This window comes from Ursus americanus, chromosome 22, assembly GCF_024610735.1.
Source record: "Ursus americanus isolate L20-20 chromosome 22, mUrsAme1.1.p, whole genome shotgun sequence".
Taxonomy (NCBI): Eukaryota; Metazoa; Chordata; class Mammalia; order Carnivora; family Ursidae; genus Ursus; species Ursus americanus.
Genome location: NC_142148.1, coordinates 45,397,730 through 45,410,428, shown reverse-complemented (window position 1 = coordinate 45,410,428; position 12,699 = coordinate 45,397,730). Strand labels below are relative to the sequence as shown.

General features: G+C 39.4%; 1 non-coding gene across 1 annotated transcript; it reads left to right on the top strand.

Annotated features, from left to right (window-relative positions):
* Positions 1 to 3,306: 3,306 nt before the first annotated feature.
* Positions 3,307 to 3,388, top strand: TRNAS-GCU (transfer RNA serine (anticodon GCU)). The gene has a single exon. It is a non-coding gene; the product is annotated as a tRNA-Ser (tRNA).
* Positions 3,389 to 12,699: the final 9,311 nt, after the last annotated feature.

Here is a 12,699-nt window from a genome sequence, read left to right as displayed (position 1 = left end):
ATACAAATATAATATATATTCAATTAAGCGTATCTTGGTAGCTGCATAAATTTTTACATTGTTTTTAAAAGCTAGAAGGAAATGCATTCTCAAAAATGTAAACTACAGAAAATTTTAAAGGGATTAAGGAAAAGATTGCTTTGTTTGCTTTTCTCAAATGAAAAAAAAAACCTATTTTCTTTGTACTTCCGGGATATTATAGTATTTTTAAATTGTATTTCACCAGATAGTTAAAAGCTAATGAATATGCATGATGAGCTATGGCATACTATTTTATTATTATTTTTTTAAGATTTTACTTACTTATTTGACAGAGAGAGACAGTGCACAAGCAGGGTGAGCAGCAGGGAGAGGGAGAGAAAAGCAGGCTCGATCCTAGAACCTGGGGATCATGATCTGAGCCAAAGGAAGATGCTTAATCGACTGAGCTACCCAGGTGCCCCTATGGTGTACTGTTTTAGGGGGAAAATCTATTTTCTATTTTACATGCTAGTGTACTGTCTACTTGCTACATAGAGAACAGGGATCTCAGTGCTGGAATAGGAGGTTGCAGACAGCATCACTTACATTAGAATTTAATTATCCAAATACTATCCTGTGAGTCGTGGTGGTTCTGCCACCATGATGTTCCACCAAGAAAATTGTTCCATGTGATTCATATGGGTCCAGCTTCAATTTCAGGAAACAAAAGAGAGTAGTAAAGAAAGCAAAACACAACACCATATATTATTTATAATTATGGCTCATAAGCATTGAAACAAACCATGCATTTGAAAACATTATGCCTAAACTTGAGATTAACTCACACTATATAACATAAGTTATTACGGGAAGATTATTAAAGACACCCTCACTGTCTTTGAATCACCTACACTTGTGGGCACTTGCTACACAGCTCACCACTTCTTCAGAGGGCCCTCCATAGTGGATTAGCTAAGCATCAAGCATTCTCCAGTTTTTCCATGTAAAATTTGCAGAAACCACAACTATTCTAATGGCTCATATTATAAGTAGCATACATGTTGTATATATGTTGTTGAAATGTCAACATGGGCACTCAGTCTTCAAATTATAATATTACTTTTTAAATAACCTATTGCATTTCAATTGGTCAATTTTCCTAAAAATGAAATATCTATTATACACCATCTCATCACACTTCAGGCCGCTCCCCACTGCTTTTACCCCTGACTTGGAATTTCCTGGACAGGGCTGTTTTAAGAGAGGCTCTAAGATCTGTAATAACATAAGGGAGTTTTTACGTAACATTGGGTGACTTTCTCCTCATTATGGGAAATAAGACAAAATTAAACACAAGCCTTTGCTAACAATTCTATTTCCTGTACCTTAAAGTTCATGACATTTAGCTTTCTGGAAATCTCTGCTGACAGGTCAGGGCATAAACAGTATTCAGAGATTTCAGACAAAGACATTTCCTTCAAAGTCATGGCCAGGTGAATCTTTGACTTCCATGTGGGCTTCAAATAGCAGTTCTGTATCAAGACCTTTTGGCAATTCTTTCTCAAACAAGAATCCATTTATTGCCAAAGAAAGCACCTACGTTGGACTGGTGCCAAGTTCTGTTAAGGAAAGACAATGCATGTATCCTGCAGGAGGAGAAGGTGCAAGCCAACCAATCTGTATGTTTTGCCGTAACACGTGGATTAGTTTTGTGGATTTCACCTTTTTGGGCTCCAAAGAAATAAAACCTAAGGGTACAGTAGCAGGCCTGTATGAAAGACCAGAAATACCTGTTGGCTGACTGAATTAGGGCAAAACTTAGGACATGGTTTCAATCCAAACTCCAAATTAACTGGAGGGCAGTTCTGTGAATTCAGATATTGGAACAGCTGGTTTTATAGACAATCTGAGACCAGGCTTTCGCCTTCAGTGTCAGGTAATTTTGGGGGCTGGGAGTGGGAGGGCGGGCAAAGAATGTTTATATTACATTCTATTCCTCTCTGAATAAGTACTCCTCCCCCACCCCCCACCCCCCAGCTGGTTGGAGAGAGACTCCTGAAGGTAGCCCTGGTGTAAAACACACGCACTGAAATTAGCAGGGCTTTCAGTGCCCATTTGCAAGAGCCAATTCAATCCCAAACACACTTTTCTTCTCTCTGTCCAAAATCTTCCATGGAGAAGGGGGACCAGTGTGAGAAAAACTGAAGAAGAACGGGAATTAACATGCACATTATAGAATAGAGGAGCCCTGCAGTGGAGGGGTCCTGGAGAAAACTTTGGACACCAAAGATTTGCAGGCGCTCTCTCTTGTTTAGAATTATAGCCCCAGAATCTACACCAGGGGGCCAGCTCCATAGAAAGCACTTAACAAACATATACCGAATTGAAATGAATTGATAATAAGCCGAGGGAATATTTACATCGATTGATTAATTCATCTACCCATTCCCTTAAAAATATTTAGTGGATCCTAAAACATAGGTGATGTAGAGAATATACAGGAAAGATGCAGTCCTTGTCCCCCATGACAATCTCTAGGGGATGATCAATTATGGTCCATATCCCTAGGCACCCAGAGCCCTTTAGAGACTTCCCACAGGCAATGATGTGAGCAGAGCCATGAGGGGCTCCTGGAAATCTCCTGAGGTCTGCAAATTCTCTGGAGTTACTGCGGAGCAAGATTGCTGTGATAAAGCAGACCACTGGTCCCCATGCTTGTGCTGCTATGCCTTGCTGGGCTAGAATGGATCCTGCCCTTCTATACCACCAGCTTCCCTCTCCTTCTCCAAGCCCTAAATCAGATGCCAGTTTGAAGTGGCATCCCCTCCAAACACTCATGTCTTCAGAGAGAGCAGGTCACCTGAAAAGTTAACAAAATGATAGTTCTTGGACTTGGTTGCCCACTGTGGCTGTCTGCAAGTTCAAATTCCTGAAATCAAGACTTCATTGGTTTTGGGTGTGGCCTGGGCCTGGGGATGTTTAAAAGCCCCCCCATATCCGTATCCCAGAAAAACATGAGAAAATCACCCAAGAAGACATCTATTTTCAGCTCTGCCAAAGTCAATGATTATTTATTCCTCTCTCCCTTTTATTTTCCCTCATTTTCCATAGAAAGCAAAAAGGCTTATACCTTCTATCACTTTTGCAGGCATGCTGAACAGATTTACAAAGGGTAAAAGCACTTGAAATACTCTGTATTGACGGGAACATTCTGCCTAAATCTGCTGTTCAATCTTTCATCTCTCCAGATCGACTGCTGGGCCTCTGTTCTCCCGGGACTGGGGTAATAAACAGTTCTTCTGAGTACTCTTTAAATCATATATAAAAGAGGAGACAAATGCAAGTGACGAGGTGGCCGAGTGGCTAAGGCGATGGACTGCTAATCCATTGTGCTCTGCACGCGTGGGTTCGAATCCCATCCTCGTCGTTCACTTTCCCCACTGGACTGGCTTTGTGAGGTTTTAGTGCTTTGTGAGCTAAATATTTCACCGGTGGACATAAGAAAAGAAAAAGAACTCATCTGACAAGAAGATCCGAGTGTCACATAAGGGGATCTAAAAATATACATCTGTGCCTTGGAATTGGTACGCAAGTCACACTAGAGAACAAAATGTTTGTTTTGCCAATTAATGAGCAATCTGAAAGAACAGCTCCTTCCTGATGGTGTTCACGAGGCACGGAAACCTCAGCCAGACTTCTGAGTTGGCCAAACCTGGCCTGGCTGCCTGCCACAACAGTGTATTAGCTGAAGTCGGAGAGACTGGCTGCCACTGACCCCCCCCCCCCCAACCCAATCCCGTGTAGACAAAATAAAACTGATTTCTTCAATGGCAGGGTATGTTTGGAAACATCCTGCCCTGTTCAGGCTGCCGAGCCAGCGGACACAGCTCCGCCAACCGCGGGTACGGGAGGAAGGCCACCTCGTGGAACACAGGTGCTGTCTGGCCTCTATGCCTGCCTGGGGCCCAAATGAGGGGCCCCTGTGGGTTCACGGCTGATAGGACGTGCCTTCTACAATCTGGAAGCTCCCAGAACTGGTGCTGAAAGATCCTGTCCTGAGTCATGTCAACTCTGCACCTACTTCCCTTACAGGATCTGGGGCACAATTCCATGACCACCTACTGACTTTGAGGTTTGTCAGCCACACAGCTGGATAAAAAAAGGCACGCAAGGCATGAATTAGCATGGTGTGAAAAGAAAAGTCAGTAAAAAGAGTCCAGGGTGTGAGGAGGTAGGAAAACATGTTCTGCAAGGGAGAGAGATGTTAATACATGGAGAGACAAGTGCTGGGCAAATCGACATTCCTCTTTTCCTGAAGAGTTACTCCTACTTTCACTGCACCTCGCTGTTCACAGAATTCCACAGGCCTCTCATTTCACTATGGCGGCATCAGGCAGGATGATGAGAACCTGCAGCAGTCTGCAGGAAGTCATATTTTCTAATACGAACATGACTATAAACAAATTCAGTAAAGGGCTTCCTATCCCACTGATGTTCAAATCTGTCTCACCTGCAGATCCAGATGCTGTCAGCAATGCTGACTTCTCCCCAGTGCAGGAGAAGGGAAAATTCTACTCAGTCTCCATCCAGAAGGTTTTCTTGGGGTCAATGTCTTATAATAGCCAGTTCCCACATTCTTTGCTGATGTCCTTCGGAGCTGTGACGGTCTCTGCTCTGCCCTACTGGCTTCCTAACCTCCCACCTGCCGCCACTACGGCAGAATAGTGATGCCGGGGCAAGGGGCCTTCTCCTCCCCAGTCACACTACACCCACCTACACCTGAACATTTAAATGACATACTTACAAAGGAAAATGGGACGGCTTTTGTATAATTTAAACCAGAGACACAAGTACGTGAAATGGCTTGTCCACACATGCTGTAAAACAACACACCAAAGTCTGCTTAGCAGGAAGTAGAAAAGCTGAACGATTTTGAGATTTGTATTTATGTTAGCACATTGTTTATTTTTTTCTTATTAAAACAATGAGATAATACATGTCAGAAAAATATAAAAATTAGTAAAAAAGAAATAGAAACTCAATTGGTTAAGCGTCTGCCTTGGGCTCACATCACGATCCGGTTCAAGCCCCATATCGGGCTCTCCGTTCAGCAGGGAGCCTGTTTCTCCCTCTGCCTGCTGCTACCCCAGCTTGTGCGCTCTCTCTCTCTCTCTTTCAAATACATAGATAAAATCTTAATAAGAAATAGAAAGCTACCAATCACGCTTTCTTTCTGATAATTACTATGATTTAAAAATATATATATATTTACATTTACGTATGAATAGATAAGTAAAATTTATAATCATGTTTGACATGCAATTTTGAATCTAGTGTTTTAGTTTTAAATTTCTTCTTCTTTTCCAATTACAAATGTGGATTATTTTTAGTATGCAAAAGTAAAATATTGCAGAAATTAAAATAAAACATAAAACTAAGACTTTCTACAACAGGTGGTGGCGAAGATGTGGAGAATGGGGAACATTTTTGCACTGTTGATGAAAATGCAAACTGGTGCAGCACTCTGGAAAACGGTATAGAAGTTTCTCAAAAAGTTAAAAATACCCTATAATCCAGCAATTGCACTACTGGGTATTTGCCCAAAGGATACAAAAATATTAATTCAAAGGGATACATGCACCCCTATATTTATAGCAGTATTAGCTATAATAGTCAAATTATGGAAACAGTCCAAGCGTCCATTGACTGAAGAATGGATAAAGAGGATGTGATGTATATATATATACAATGGGTTATTACTCAGCCATAAGAACAGAATGAAATCTTGCTATTTGCAACAACGTGGATGCAGCTGAAGAGTATTATGCTAAGTGAAATAAGACATCCAAAGAAAGACAAATACCATATGATTTCACTCGTATGTGGAATTTAAGAAACAAAACTAATGAGCAGAGGGACAAAAAAAGAGAGACAAACCAAGAAACAGACTCTGAAAAAACGAACTGATGGTCATTAGAAGGGAGGTGGGTGGGGGATGAGATAAATAGCTGACCGGGATTAAGGAGTGCACCTGTGGTGAACCGTGAGTGTTGTATGGGGGTGTTGAATTACTAAATTGTACACCTGAAACTAATATCACACTGTATGCTAAGTAACTGGAATTTAAATAAAAACTTAAAAAAAAAAGACTTTCTAATAATTCCCACCCCCTCCCATCACCGTCTTTGAAGCTTTAGTGCATGATCTGACAATTATTTTTCTCTTTTCCCAATGTACATATACTCAAACTTTTGTCCAGAGGGCTTCCAATGTCATGACATGTTCTTTGAAAATACTATCTAATGGTGACATATGTGTCATAGAAATGGACCAGAATTTGTTGATATTTTCTCCTATTGAATTTGTTTCTCCAGTTAGATTATTTAACACCTTTTACCAAGTTTGTTGCTGGGCAGACCCTTCATCTTTGGCCTCTTTGCTGGTGGCTTCCCTTAAAATAAAGTCTTTGAACAAAAATGGGAATCATAGGACGAGAACTTTCAATCAGCTTGATACATATTATTAGGCTTATATGGGCATTTTCTATATTTAGGATATACATTTGATTACAATTTTAACCAATTTAAGGTATTTGGTTAAGATATCTTTGACATTTTGAGGCATTAAATCTTCTTATTAATTTTCTCTTCAGATTTCTTTCATAGAAAGCATTTCTCCAACATGAGAGCAACTAGACTTTCACGTATTTTTCTGTATCGTAAATTCTTTTGTACTTGTTTTCATTTTTTTCCATTTCGCTCTTTAATCCAATTAGACTTTTAGTAGGTCACATAATGTGAGGATGTTCTGTTTTGTTTTCTTTTTCTAAAATAAGCAAGTAATTGTTCAGCACCTCTTTAAATATATTCTTTGCTTGGAGAAGTTCTTTTAACAGTTAATCCAGGCCACCCATTTCTGGTCCATTGACCCATCGTTGATTAGGCACTGATGCTACCTGGTTTGACTTTTTGTAGCTCAAAGCATGGCAACTAAGCAGGTAGGTACTGAAGGTGCTGAACAAAAACCTGCCATTAATTGTGTGACTTTGTGAAGTGGTACATAAACTCCCTGGCTCTTGCCGAAAGAGACTTCTTATGGTCCCTCTGCATAAGGTTGTTAGAGGAAGGGAAATGTGGCTGTTCAGAAAAGTCATGGTATAGTATTTACCACAGATGGGTTACAAATGGTAGCTACTGTATGTGTTCCATTTTTTTACCTACTAAGAGGAGCCACTCCTAGTGTTCTTTTCTTTTTTTAAGTCCTGGCTATTTTGGCCTGGTTATCTTTTCAGAAAAGATTTCTCTAACATTTTCAAAAGAAATTCCATCAAGATTTTGATTAAAGTTATTCAACTGATACATTTATTTGGGAAAAACTGACATTGTGCCATAATCACTTATCCTCTGTCTCACATGATATGTCTTCCAATTTCTAAGATTTTATGATTTTCAGGCAAATTCTATGGTGTTTATGTTTTACTTTTGCACATTATTCTTAAAGTCATTCTTTTGTTTTGGGTTTTTTTTCTCATGTGATTCATACATTTTCTTATCTTTTTTGAATAAATGATTGTATTTGGAAAGCTATTTAGTTCTGGTATATTTGCTTTGTATCTAGCAACATTACCTTATTTTGGTATTCTAAAACTGTAACTGATTGTTCAGGCTTTCTAAAAATTAAGTCATATCATCTGCAAACAATAACTATGCTATCCCTTCTCTTCAGTTCATGCCTCTCCTCTCATGTATCCTAAAGAATCAGCTACAGCACCAGAACAACGCTGGAAACAGTAGTGTCAGAAGTCATCCTGCAGAGCAGAGTAGCCCTTTCTTTACTTTCTATCTCTGCTTCTATGCTGAGCAACCTTGCATCCACTCTTCCCTGCACCTCAGTTTCTACATTGGTTTAAGGTAGATATTAACAGCACTTACCTAAGAGGTAGCTCATTGGTGAGCGCTGATCAATCCTTCCTGTCATTCATTACTGCATCTGCCTATACACGCTCTCCTTCTTTCTCTCTTTACTCATTCGACATTTCGCCTTCCACCTGGACTCTTTCTCTCTTTTTTATAGCGAGCCCCTCAGATGGCCATTATTTCTGGGGCCGGATTTTACCATCTCTCCGAAACTGCTCATTTTTTCCTCTCTCACCAGAAGAAAGCTGTTGCCTGTCCACACTGTTGGGGCTGGGAGCCTCCTCTTGAGATTCAGTTCCAGGCTGGGGGGTTGAGAGAAAGAACCGAAATCCCTTTGTGGTTTGATAAATTCAGAATTGTGGCATCTTTTTTTTTAATGATCTTACATCTTTATTTTTTATAATAATTTTTTATTATGTTATGTTAGTCACCATACAGTACATCCCTAGTTTTTGATGTAATGTTCCATGATTCATTACTTGTGTATAACACCCAGTGCACCATGCATTACGTGCCCTCCTTAATTGTGGCATCTTGTAAAGATCTTCAATGCAGGAAATTCTGGAAAGACACGGTCAGGCTTTGGATTCAGTGATTTGAGGGAACTTCAAATATAAGCTGTGATGAATTAGCAGGGGATTTTCAGTTATAATGCTGCCACATATTAACATTCTAGATTCCTGACCACAGACTATGATCACTGTATTATTTACAAATGTTTGCCCTTTCTAATAATTTCTCTCCAAAAAGAAGATAAATCATAATTTGAGCATTTTGGTCTTGGTCTGTGGCCACATACGACCATCCTTATGGTTCATCTTTGTGATTCGCATCTCATGAGAAACAAGAGTTATGTAACAATCAGCTTCAAGATTAATTCAACCCTGATCTTGTTTTGTTTCAATTTAACAATTCCACAATGGTGTATCAGTCCATCAATCAAGAATATGAGGAAGAGAGATGACAGCAAATTGGATGAAGCTGAGAGATGGATATAAAAATGTTCTTATTGCCAAGTTCTGTGTTTCAGCCTAAAAGTGAATTATTCGATAAAAAGACTCAAAAGTTGCAATAATTCCTCCTGGTGACTTGCTTTAAAGTGGGTGGGGTGAGGGCTGGTGAGTAGCAGGTGTTGAGACTGGGAGGGAGAAGGACCTGAACATGGTTCCTTGGGGCCAAATGAATCCCAAAGGCAGCCTGAAGTGTCACTTACTGGTTGTGTGGCCCCGGGCAATTTGCTTTTCTTCTCCTTGCCATAGTTTCCACATTTGTAAAATGGGAATAATAATAGGATGCATAGGGTTATTACAAAATTTCATTTAGTTACTATGTATAAAATGCTGAGGACAGTGCCTGACTCGGGGTAAGTGTTATGTAAATATCTGTTTAAAATTTCCAGTGAGACTGTTGGATGCTGTAGGGAGTTAATGGGCTGGGGAGAGCCACAACAGGATTCTGATGGTGCATTTCATGTAGGTAATGGTGAGGGTGGATCTGAGAAGGACCAGAAGTCTAGGTAGTTGCAGCAGCTGCCAGGCCAGGCCTCAGGTCATTAGCAGACCATTCTGTGAGGTGACGGCAGATACAGCTTTACACATGGGGAAAGGGCTTTAAAGAGCTGAGAAGACCTGTCCAAAGCCCAGATGAACAGGCGGTCAGGTGAAGGCATGGTACAGGGCATGGTGACAGAATTCGGTGTGTCCAGGAAGATGCTGAATGGGGCTCCATCGCATCCCAGCTGGGCTGGGAGGTCTGCTTCCAACACAAACAGACATGATCCTGCTGCTGGTAACACTGCTAATTCACAGCAAGAAGAAATGAGCAAACAGAAGGTAGGAAAGAGATGAGAGGAGAAACACCACAGGAAAACACTTCTCTTGACTGTGTTCTCTGATTATAGGAGTCCAAAAGAAATACCTGTGGGAGGAAGGAATTCCACTAAATGTAGAAATACATGATTTGTATGGAATGAGTTCCATGAAAAATAAATCTCCCTTCACTGACTAAAAATGCATTATATTTATTCAACAATCATTTCAACAATGAAGTAAAATATGACCCATTACAATATTTATCTCCATTTTTTTTACAATTTTTGAGATGACAAATCCATCATAACTAGGCTATGAATCTAAATTTTGCTAACTTGACAACGATCAAAACACTGAACAGCCCAATTTAAAAATGGTCCAAGGAGCTGAATAGACACTTCTACAAGGAAGATATTTAAATGGCCAATTAACAGTTAAAATGATGCTCAGTATCACTAATCATAAGGGAAATGCAAATCAAAAGTGCAGTTTGATACCTCTTCACAGGTATTGGGATGGCTGTTACAAAAGAAAACAAAAACAAAGACCAAAATAGCAAGTTATGGCAAGAACGTGGAGAAATTGGAGCCCTGGTGCATACTGGTGGGGATGTAAAATGATGCAGCTGCTGTGGAAAACAGTATGGTGGTTCTTAAAAAAATTAAGTATAGGGGCGCCTGGGTGGCACAGCGGTTAAGCGTCTGCCTTCGGCTCAGGGCGTGATCCCGGCGTTGTGGGATCGAGCCCCACATCAGGTTCTTCCGCTATGAGCCTGCTTCTTCCTCTCCCACTCCCTCTGCTTGTGTTCCCTCTCTCGCTGGCTGTTCCTATCTCTGTCAAATAAATAAATAAAATCTTAAAAAAAAAATTAAGTATAGATTTACCATATGATCCAGCAATTCCACTTCTCGGTATACACACCAAAGAATTGAAAGCAGGGACTTTAAGAGGTATTTGTATATCAATGTTTATAACAATATTACTCACAACTGCCAAAAGGTAGAAGCAATCAGAGTGTCCATTGACCGATAAATGGATGAACAAAATGTGGTATTGCATATAATGGATAATTCAGCTTTTTTTAAAAAGGGAATTTTGATATATGCTATGACATGGATGGACTTTGAAAACATTATGCTAAGTGAAATAACCCAGACACAAAAGGACAAATATTGTATGATATTTGTATCATTTATTTGACGTACCTAGAATAGTCAAATTCATGGAAACAGAAATGGAATGATGATTTTCAAGGGCTGGAGGAATGGGGCTAGGGGAGTTGTTGTTTAATGGATATAGAGATTTAGTTTGTGATGATAAAAAAAGTTCTGGAGATGGATGGTGGTGATGGTACAGAGCAATGTGAATGCACTTAATGCCACTGAACTATACCCTAGGAAACGGTCAAAATGGTCCATTTTATATTATGTAGCTCTTATCACACACAAAAATTCTCTGTACTATGACACATCCCAACTGCCACCTGTCTTATCAATGATCCACTATCTTCATGTAGACATTGATATTATGAATTTTCATCCCAGCAAGAAGAGTAGCAAGGAAATATTAATTGCAAATATTGGGAAATGTGTCAACAAATCAGCTCTAATAAGAGCTGAAGTTACCCTCATATTGCTACTCATTACCTTAAATGACTTGGTTGATTGGTGTGTCTGCCTTCAGAATTATTTTTTAAACTTCAGAATGTTATATATAAAATTTATAAAATTCCCAATGCCATTGGCTCACATTTTGACTTTAGCGTTTGTTTGTTGGAGGGGAAAGATTAAAATGGTTCTAAATATGAGAAAGAATCACTGGAAATTATGCAGAATTTCAGTGCATGGTAAGGAAAGTTTTAAATATATCTAAAATGAATAGATTCACTTAGCTTACTCACCCTGAATCAAGGCATCAGCATTTAGAAATATAAGCCTACTTCTAACCCATTTTGAAAGTTGTCAAAGCATGTTTATGGATCTCTCTGTAAGAAAAGCAGCATTTTTACAGGCAAATTTTTCTTCTTAAAAAAAAATCAAAATGTTATGCTTAAACTGAGCTTGAAATCTAGCCTTGACTTAAATATTACCCCAATGAGCAATTCTAGGTACATTTCCTTCTCTGGCACAATGAACAAGCCTTGGAAAGTTAGAGGGCCAGCAGGGCTCTTTGGGGAAATGCCTTAAAAATCCTCAAGAAAGGCCAGAAGAGACTGTTTGCCCCTTGTGCTTATTCCACCTTTTAAAAGATCATTTCCTCTCCAACACTTTAAGCAGAGTAATCATAGCAGGGGTTAGAGAAGCTCTACTTCAATCTTTGGGATGTTGAAACTTTCCATGTGATTCCAAATTCTGTCTTTGGATCTTTTTTAAAATATTTTTTTTATTATATTATGTTAGTCTCCATACAGTACATCCCTGGTTTCCGATGTAAAGCTCAATGCTTCATTAGTTGAATTTTAATAGGAGCAGAAATTGCTAATTTGGCCTGGGCAGGAATGGGAAGTCCTGGGAACCACCTGTCGTGGTAGGAGCAGAGTGCTTATTCCATTCATGTAAGTAAATGCAGACAGAATACCACTGTCTTGCCAGGCATTTACCCTTCAGTGAGGGGATGGGGGGCTGTCCGTGGAGGACGGTGAAAGTTAGGAAAACCTGAATTCCATAATATGAAAATGTAGCTTGGAAATTAGACAGGTGAATTCAGTCAAAAATGGCCCCCCAAATGATGCAAAGGATATTTTTCCCTGAATAATCTGTTTTTTGATAAAAAATCAACTTGTTTTATATGCTTTAGCCCTACTCTTTTTCTACTTCCAATTTATCTAAACAGAATTTTATAGAATTGGGCTTTAAAAAACAGTGGCATTAGCTACTATTCATTAAGTTCATGCACTGAGTTAGGCACTGTGCAAAAATCTATTATTTCAATTAGTTCTCACAACAATTCCATGATGCAGTCACAATTATGATTCCAAGTTTACCAATAAGGACATTAAGTTTCAAAGAATG